Raw genomic sequence first — 10,000 nt, forward strand, 5'->3', positions numbered from 1 at the left:
TGTGTGTGTGTGTGTGTGTGTGTGTGTGTGTGTGTGTGTGTGTGTGTGTCTGCGCGCGCGAGCCTCAATATTTAGCTGAAAACACTGTTGCCTCTGTGGGGCATTTACTCTGCATTCTGGGATCTCTGCCAGCTTTGAAGAGGAGGGGTACAGAAAGTAGGCAGGCAGAGCAAGGACAAGGTTAGGTGTGGTGAGGAAGGAGCCCCAGGAGAGCTGAGATTATCTGGGGATGGCGGGCATTCGAGGGAGCCAGGTAGAAGCACAAGGGAGAGAAAGAAACAGAAGAGAGAAATCAGAAGTTATAATTTGCTTTTTTAAACTAACAACTCCCCAAATCCAAAAGTTTCTCACTTTTTTTCCAAACCAGACACTTCTTATTGTAGTAGTGACTCTTTTTTTAAGTAGGCTCCATGCCCAGTGTGGAGACCGACATGGGGCTTGAACTCACAATCCTGCGATCAAGATCTGAGCTGAGATCAAGAGTTGCATACTTACCGACTGAGCCACCCAGGCACCCATGTAGTGGTAACTTTTTGTAATCATTCTTCTTGCATACTTTATCACCAGGGCCCCTGCTAATAATTGTCCTTTCTGTATTTAAAACCTGTCAGCTTGTTTACTTCTGCCTGGCACTGAATCTTGCCTGTCTTTTTCATCTTTGCCCCCCAGGAGGAAGGAGTTAAAGCAGCTGGCTTGTGACCTATTCATTCTTGTGTGTGTGTGTGTGTGTGTGTGTGTGCGCGCGCGCGCACACAAGGGCGTATGTGTTTGGGGGAGGGGTAAGCCCTACCAAGAAAAAGAAAAGAAGGGGTACCTGAGTGGCTCATTTATTTGGGCATCTGACTCTTGGCTTTGGCTCAGGTCATGATCTCAGGGTCATGGGATCAAGCCTTGCATCAGGCTCTGCACTCAGCAGGGAGTCTGCTTCTCTACCCCTCCCTCTGCTCCTTTCCACCCTCCTCCAAATAAATAAATAAATCTTTAAAAAAAAAAAAAAAGAAGAAAGAAAGAAAGAAAAGAAGACTGGTGACCCTGGCAGGTGACCCAATCTAATTTCCTTATCAGCCGAATCTCCTGGTAACTAGAGGGATATCTCCTAGGAGGAAGAAACCTTGTCTACAGAATTCCTTTAACACAATGTCTCAGGACAAAGTGTTCCTTAGACTCAAGACACCCCAAATCTTTGGGGTAGGGCTCCCTGGAGAATGTCACATACACTACAAAATAATGAAGGGGTATCAGACAGAGCCCTTTCACAATTCAAATGCTTTCCGTGATGTGAGGTAACCCGGTGATCTTCATTTAGATTCATCTAGTATTCTGAGTCAGGTGTATATCACGTAATAGGTAATTGTGTAGTCATTCCCCCGCCCGTCAAAAAATTAGTAAATGAGAAATGTTTTACACCAAAAAAATAAAAAGGCCAGAAGAGTCCCTCGGTTTCTAAAGAGGATCTCTTCTTCCAAAGGATCACAAAGTGAGGCAGGGGTGGGGGGAGTCACAGGACGCCTTCTCCAAAGGAGCTGGTTACGTGTCCTTCTGGTAGGAAAACCACACAATCATTCGAGCAAGGACTACTGAGCAGCAAATCAAAGGCCAAGCGTGAACGGCCTCAAGACAGATAGTAAATGTTTAAGGATTCATAAGACCTAAGGTCTCGGCCACAACTCCTCAGCTTTGTGACTGACACGCTACAGTAGCCAAAGACAATATGCAAACAAATGGGCATGTTTGTGTTCCAATAAAACTGGACTTAGAAAAACCAAACAAACAAACCTGGATGTGACCTGTGGGCCACAGGTTTCCGGAATGTGGAGGAAAAGGTAGCATGACAGAAAGAAATCTACCTGTTCTGTTCTGGGAACTGTCCAAGCCCCGTTCCAAGCACAGTGCATGTATCTCGCTCAAAGGACAGGAGTCAAGTCTAGCTCCTTACAATGCAGGTGCCCAGGGGTGCGACACTTAATGTTTCTTGGGGTAAAAACCACATCACTGCTCCCTAGTTCACAGGCCTTTAAATATGAGGACTTTGAGATCATGTCCTCCATACCTCCCTCTGTCAGATGAAAACAACAACAACAACAACAACAACAACAAACCAGCCCAGAGAGGTTGAGTAGCCTGCCAAATGTCACAAAGTAAATCAGCAGTATAGTCAGGAACCAGTAGTAGCGTTGAGCCTGAACCCCAGGAACCCTTTCTACAGCACCATGCTCCCCCTTGTGCTCTATGAAATAAGCACCTGGTTTCCTTTCTAACAACCTTTCCTTTTTAACACCCTGCCCGAGCTCTGGGTGACAGAGTGAAGCAGATGACCTCGAAGCATGGCAGGAGAGTCTTTTTTCCAAATGATATCTCACATAAACCCCAGCATGAAACATGTGAAAGTAAGGATAGCTCTTTCCCTCCACCTGGTTGCCCTCAAAGCTCCCGGGGCACCTTGAACGGATCATAAGGTTCAAGGAAACCAGGTAAAGACCAAGTGAAGAGGAAAAGACCTTTGGACACAAGCACAGAGGAATCATGGAGTGAGTGTCCTGACAGGCATATCAGATGTAATTTTATTTATCACTTACTATCCTCTCCCTGCCTCTAGTTTCCAGCACTCCCTTCTCTCCTTTTCAGTCCTGCTCTGTTGCCCAGGGCCAACCACAGCAGAGCCCCTCCCTCCCAACCTCCACTCCGTTTCATGTAATCTTAATCCTGGATCCCATTCCTTTAAAAAGACCGGTTGTGCGGACCTATTAATGATATTGACATGTAAATTAACTTTTTCTAAGACATACATAATTATCAGACTTCTGATAAGAATGTATTATTGCTCCCAGATATCAGATTTGACTTTTAAAGGGATTTTTAGAAGCTCAACAGTGTTTTTGAAATCAGGTTGAGTGACTCTTCCAAAGATGCAAGGGCAGGGGGCTGTGGGAGATGGGAAATCTTCTACCAGAGATGTTTTAATTATGTCAGTTTCCTGGTAGATTCATTGAGGGGGGTGAGGGGAGAAGAGTTCCAACTTGATTTTAAAAAGAAGTTGAGGAGCGCCTGGGTGGCTCAGTGGGTTAAAGCCTCTGCGTTCCGCTGGGGTCATGATCCAGGGTCCTGGGATTGAGCCCCACATCGGGGCTTTCTGCTCGGCGGGGAGCCTGCTTCCTCCTCTCTCTATGCCTGCCTCTCTGCCTACTTGTGATCTCTGTCTGTCAAATAAATAAATAAAATCTTTTAAAAAAAATAAAAATAAAAAGAAGTTGAAAAACCACGGACATCGCCAAAGCATCGGCCCAAGGTCAAGGTCTCCGTCCTGATGCCTACACAGAAGCTATTCTTCGGGTAGTCGAGAATTGTGAAGCATCGGAGATTTGAATCCCTTACAAGGTAACAAGTCCTCCTGCCACAGTTTCACGAGTGGCATGAGACACGGCAAAAAAAACACCTGACTCTTGGGAGGAGACAAAGGCCCCAGCAACAGCGGTTCAGTAGGTTTCATGGAGGAGCTCTCGATTCCAAAGCAGTAATGAGGGGGCGGGGCGGTCTGATGATCTGCGCATGTGCAGTAGGCTACATTACACACACAACCCGAGGGAAAGGTACCCTGAACTCAGGGTACCTGTATCTTTTATAACGAAAAACAGGTCTGCCTGTTCTTTTCTCTGGAGAGAGACTTACCTACATCTCCCAGGGCTGTTCTCTATGTAAGCACCCTTGAAAAGATAGTCCAGGAAAACAGGCAGGCAGTGCCTTGGCTCCCAGAGATCAAGAGATCCATGGGGAAGAGCCTGGGTGGCTCAGTCAGTTAAGCCTCTGCCTTGGGCTCAGGTCATGATCCCAGAGTCCTGGGGTCCTGCCCCACCTCAGCTCCCTGCTCCATGCTCAGCAGGAAGTCTGCTTGTCCCTCTTCCTCTACCTTCTGCCCCTCCCTCTGCTCCCGCCCTCTCTCTCTCTCTCTCTCTCACATAAATAAGTAAAAATTAAAGAAAGAAAGAAAGATTGATTGATTGATTCGTGGAGAATCCTCTCACATTTAAGGCCAGGTCTGCTCAAGATTCCAAGGAACATGAGCTTCCCAGAATGGGAATGACACGGGCGAGAGGGAAGGAACAAACCTTGCACAGGGACAAATAAATAAGCAAGTTTTACTTATTTTGTTAGGAAGTGTTCCTCATTTCTCTTAGAACACAATTCAAAATCCGCCCCCCTCCCCCACCCCACCCACTCCACCTCTGGGCCATGCTGGCTTCCCAGCGCCACAGCAGGAGCCCCTTCCCTGCCTCCCCCTGCTGCGGCCCCACAGGCCTCACTGTCCTTGGCAGCTACCACGCTCCTTGCTGCCTGGAGCCTTTGCACCTCCACCATCCCCTCTGCCTGGCACATTCTCCACAAAGCTCACGCCCTCCCCTCCTTCAGGCCTCCGTTCCCAGCCCAGAGTGGCTTTCAGTCTCTTGTCTTGTTTTTCTTCAAAGTGCTCATCATAACCTACTTTGTATGTATCTGTCATCGGTCTTCCTTCTGCCCCTGAGGGCAGGCACTTTGTTTATGGCTATGGCCACAGAGGCTACGTCTGTCCACCAAAAGAAACAACGATTTATAATCTGATCAGTGGTCTGCCTACCTTTATGGGCTGAATTGCACACGCCCCCAAACTCCCTGCATTGGAGTCCAGACCCCCAGCACCTCAGGCTGTGACCCTATTTGGAGATGGTGAGGAGGGTAACCAAGTTAAAAATGAAGTTATTAGGTGGGCCCTGTCCTTACAAGAAGGGATATTTGCCAGGATTTTGAAAAACAACAATGTCAACTGCTCTCCACTCTTGGGAGGCAGAAGTTCCATAGAAAATCATCCTTCTGAAACAGGTCATTTAGTATGTACTCTCTCCAGTTTCCATGTGCCCAAAGGTGCTTTCTGTTAAATGTCACTTTAAAACAGGTAAGAAGATTGGGGCGCCTGGGTGGCTCAGTTGTTAAGCATCTGCCTTTGGCTCAGGTCATGATCCCGGGGTGCTGGGATCGAGTCCTGCATCAGGCTCCCTGCGCAGTGGGGAGCCTGTTTCTCCCTCTCCCTCTGCCGGTCTCTCACTCTGTCTCTAAGATAAATAACATCTTTTAAAAATAAAATAAAATAAATAAATAAAACAGATAAAAATAGAAATACTATGTCGTGGAATAAAATGTTAAGGTGAAGACTAAGGTGTCCGTAAAAAGCTTGTTTTCAAACACTTGGCAGTCAAAGGCCTGGATACATCTGGACCTGAGCCAGTTCCTCTCCAGAACCAGAAACCAGCCTGTGTCAGCTGAGACCTTTACATAACAGCAAGCACAGGTGGCCAGGGAGTGTGTTCTGAGCAAGCGGAAGGAATGAGATATGGATGAAACCTGCAGAGGTCTGCTTGCTTCCCCTCCTGGGCAAGGGCTTGCACAGCCCTGCTCTAGGCATTCAGTGGCTGCAGAGTCAGAAGGGATCGGAAGAAGGAGAAAAAAGAGAAGAAAAAACCTTTCAAAACGAGGGCACGGGAACAGGTAGAGCAAGTGGGATGAAGGACAGTCAGTGTTTGAACATCAGCCCAGGATCTGCCAGCCGGACAGGAGATCGTTTCTCAAATGCCCTGCCTTACCCAACACCAATCAGATGGCAAAGACGCCAGGGCACCCCCAGTCAGCTACCCGGGTTCTTGTGCAACTCAGAGGTGTGCTCCATGCTGCCTGCCGGCTCACGCCAGCGTTCACCCCATCCTAAGTCAGCCCCTGAGCCCCGCAAAATCCTCTGGGACAAGCAGCCATCTGGTTCCTCCGGTGCCTTGGCCTTCACCCAGGGATCCTGCATCCCAAGCTTTGGCAGCGTTTCCAAGGTGGCGAGGCTGCTCCAAGCCCAGTTCAGGAAAGATCGTAAACCACAGTGACCATGTGCATGGACAGCCAGGAAGCCCCACAAATAGCACTTAGCGGAGCAGACCTCTCCACTCAGAACACCTCTCTTCTCCCTCATTTTCACCATTTGTAATGCATTTGGGTTCCCAAGTTCTCCTTTCAAATCATTCACACGCTTCACTTGAATTCCTCTGGTTTTCTCCTAATACCCGCTTCTCTTTAACTTCTGGCTGAGCAGGGCCTACGCGGAATAAATGGATATCTAATTGGGTAGAAAGAAGGGAGGAAAAAATGTTAGGAATGGGATGCTCAGTGGGGGAGAGCCAGGCCTGGAGAGGAGCCAACGCCAGGGGGCACGGCCAGAGGATGACACGAGGTGAACCTGGAGGGGCCCCCAGAAGTGAAGAGGGGCCCAGAGCGCAGGGAAGCATTTGGCAGGTGAAGGCTGCCCTTCCTGCTGGCCACAGATGTCCCCACTTCATCCCCACTCATTACGCAACCCATTCCAAACTTTGGCCTGAAGAGACGCACTACAGTGACTTCCCATTAGAAAAAATGCCAAAACTTTGCTAACTTTACCCAGACAACAGCATACATGGTGTAAGACGACAGAGGGCATCTTAGAATTAATTTTCGCACGCTGTCACGCTTGGGTGGGAAGAACCATGCTTGAGCAGTCCTTGGTCTGAAGGTCTCTCTTCTTACAAACTGTTGCCATTTCTATTTCTAGCTCCCTCAGAATCTCCCAGACTGTCAGTAACAGCCTGGGACAGAGCCCAGGGCTCATGGATGAAAGGTCTCAGCCATGAAGCGTGGCCTGTGGTTAGTAAATTCAACTGCACTGGACTTTCATTGTCACACTTGGACTTGGTTTCAAAATTTTCTGGGAAATTCATCAAAGCTGGTACCAAAAAAGCTGGGGGTGGGGGGGAGAAAGAAAGGAAAAAGGGAAAAGAAAAAAAAAAGGAAGGAAAGGAAAAAGAAAAGAAAACCAGCAAGTCAGCTCAAACAGACTGGAGTACATTCAGCTCTACAACTGAACAAAAATATTCTGGTTGTGCTCCAGAAAGACTTACTCCTGCTACGCTCCTCCCTCGTCCCTTGCTCAACATCGGGCCTGGTTGGTCTGCTAGAGCACCTGATCTTCTGGTTCTTGGTTGAAAGACTTCATTCCACAGCTAGGACTGGCAGCCTGTGGCCCCAAAGCACTTCTCCCACATGCTTGTGGCCTCTGACCGTGAAACATTATTTATGGAAGAAGGAACGAGGATAATTTTGACTCTGGTCTGTTGAAATGTGCTCCAAGTTCTTTCATTTAATGATAGCAACAACGTGGCGTAAGAGCTTGGGCCTGGCTCTACCTCGACTCATTTGTCATGAGACATGACGAACAGTTCAAGAGGGCGTCCCCAGTTTGCATGCCTGAGCCCCGGGGCCTGCCTCTTCTATTGAAAAACCATCCAAGGGCCCCACTCACTGCCGTGCTGGAAACAGCCTGATCCTGTGTAACCAGGTAGCTAGGGCTGGGGCTTCCAGAGTGAAGGGTGGTTTTATAGGGAGGGTCCTTCTAGAACACTCTGGGGATTTTAAGTCAGACAAGCAGGAGCTCTGGCCCCCACCAGAACTCCATTTTCCCTATGAGTTCAGTCAAAACCAGAAAGCCAGCCAAGTGGCTCTTAAGCAAAGTTCTTCAGAAATCTTGCCGAAACTCCAGAGATGAGTGCATTCCCGACGGGACGACCGAGCATGCCAGCAGCCCGGACCCGCACAGGCGCCGTGCAGTTAAGAGCCATTTTTGGTTATTCTGAGATAAGCAAACCCAACCAAAGGAAGGAGCAGGGGCAGGTGTGGTTGAGGGGGAAGCAAGAGGTGAAGAAGCCAAAAATAAAGCCCTGTTAATTACCAACTGCAGCAGGCAGGCGGAGGGGAAGGGAGCTCCAGAGAAGAAGCCTGATTGAGCAGAAGGATCTGACAATGCTGGAAAGATAAAAAGGGACTGATTGCTCCCGCACGGTCTGCCCCAGCCTGTTCTGGCAGGACTGCTCAGAGTTTGCTCCTGCTCCTCCTAAACTGACTCCCATTCTCTGGTCCCCCCTCCATCCCCTTCCCCTTCCTCCAGCACACCCTCCCAACAGCAAACCAGAACGGTGTACAAAGACCCCGGGGAAAGTGCCACCATAAAGTGTGCTGTGAAACAACGATTTGACATGAAGTAGGCATCCGTGAAGTGATACAGGCATATGATCTAAAATTGTTGTCAAACAGTACCGAGAGCATGAAGTTACAGGAAGACACAAGTCTCCTTCTCTGCACATGCCTCTGTTCCCCAGAAGTCACCACAAGTAACAAGCGGATAGGTAGCCTTCCAGAAACTCTCCTAACTATAATTAGCCTTAGCTCTTCTACGAGCAGGACGACAGGATACCTACCCCCTTAGCAACAGAGCATAATTCCCTCCCTCTTGATTTTGTAACTAGTACTTTGGATTTTTTATTTCTAGCTTTTTTACTTTCCAAAATAACGTGGTGGAGCCCACGTATCTTTGTTTAACGGTGTGAGAGTATCCATAGGATGGACTGTTACAGCAAAGATGCCAAGGGAACTGATTTAATTCAGGTTCAATATCGAGGCTACTCCACCTTAAAAAGGATTGCAAACTGGTGAATGGAGCCAGAATGACAAATGAGGAAGCAGAGGCGCTATTCTGATCACAAGGGATTCCATTCTGGGCAACCACTTCCCGTGGGCTCGCTCGTGTCCCAGCCAAGAGAAAAATGCAGGTCTTTCCTGAATGCTGCCACAGTCTTTTGGGCAGAGACTCCTCCAAACTCAAAAGCCTCATTGGTTTCTGTGCCCTAAGGGCAGCTTTAGATATTAAATAGTAAAGCAAGAAAATGAGTTGAACTTCAGTCGCAGAACTGTAGCTACCGATGGTAGAGATGATACCATGATGAGATTGAGAAGATAGTCAAGAGGTCTCATGGCAGAAGATGGGATGGTAGGACTCGCTGGGCCTTGGCCGTGCCTTAAATTCTATTTGCAATCATTTGGGCGCTTCATTTGGACGACAGTGTCTGGAGATATTAAATTATTCTGGATTTCTCTTGATTCTACGTTCTGCTGCCTGCCCTCCCAAATCCGTGCCTGAGTCCAGTGCCTGAAACTACTGTTACCCTGGGGTGGTATTCAGAAATATCTATCTACTACCATCACGGGGCAAGGTATCCTAACCAAATGACATGAATAATTTGATAGTGGAGGCAAAAGTACCAGGTTACCATGATCACACCTGGAGGACAGGGGTAGTTAGCATAGTGCATGTAACGTACTTAGAGCAGCACCGAGTACACAGTAAGTGCCCTATAAATGCACTTTGCCATCGTTCTCACAGTCTGATTCCTTCCCACCAAGCTACCTTCTAGTCTGGTCACTGATTTCCCTTACGAATTTTATTATAGGGCAAAGACTGCTGGGACCACTCAGGTATATGCCCCCCCTCAATGCTTATATGCATTTGGGTTTATACAACAGTCTCTTGTGAATTTGGTAACTGTTAGTAAAACCCCCCTGGATGGGTAATTTTATATGTCAACTTGCCTGGGCTGCAGTAGCTAGATAGTTGGTCAAACATTATTCTGGATGTTTCTGTGAAGGTATTCTGGGACTGAGATTAATATTTTAATTGGCATACTCTCAGTAAAGCAGATTACCCTCCATAACATGGATGGACCCAAACGAATCACTTGAAGGCTTTCATAGAACAATGAGTAATCTCCAATCCAGAAGGAATTCTGCCACCAGATTGCCTTTGGACTTAAACTGCAAATCTTCCCTGAGTCTCCAGCCTGCAGCCTCCCTTATCAGCTTTTGGATTTACCAAGCCTTCACAACTGTAAGCCAGTTCCTTAAAATAAATATCTCTCAACAGATAGATAGATAGATAGACAGACAGACAGACAGACAGCCTAACCATTTCTGTTGTTTCTTTCTCCAAAGAACTCTAGCTATGCTCATATAGTTCTTCTCCAAAGAACACGCTACAGTTCTTCTCCAAAGAACACGCTCTACGTTCAGATAGTTCTAGATGCCCTGAAAAATTCAAGTTCAAAGACCTTGCAAAGCTGATCACCAGATCTTG

The 10,000-nt window shown here is 47.7% G+C and overlaps 1 protein-coding gene across 1 annotated transcript in view; it reads right to left on the reverse strand.

The window, feature by feature from the left end:
* Nucleotides 1-10,000, reverse strand: part of LOC111145675 (melanoregulin) — a 65,230-nt gene that overhangs the window by 27,585 nt on the left and 27,645 nt on the right. The window lies entirely within an intron of this gene.

Source organism: Enhydra lutris, unplaced genomic scaffold (assembly GCF_002288905.1).
Source record: "Enhydra lutris kenyoni isolate GAN:26980312 unplaced genomic scaffold, ASM228890v2 scaffoldscaffold1, whole genome shotgun sequence".
Lineage (NCBI taxonomy): Eukaryota > Metazoa > Chordata > Mammalia > Carnivora > Mustelidae > Enhydra > Enhydra lutris.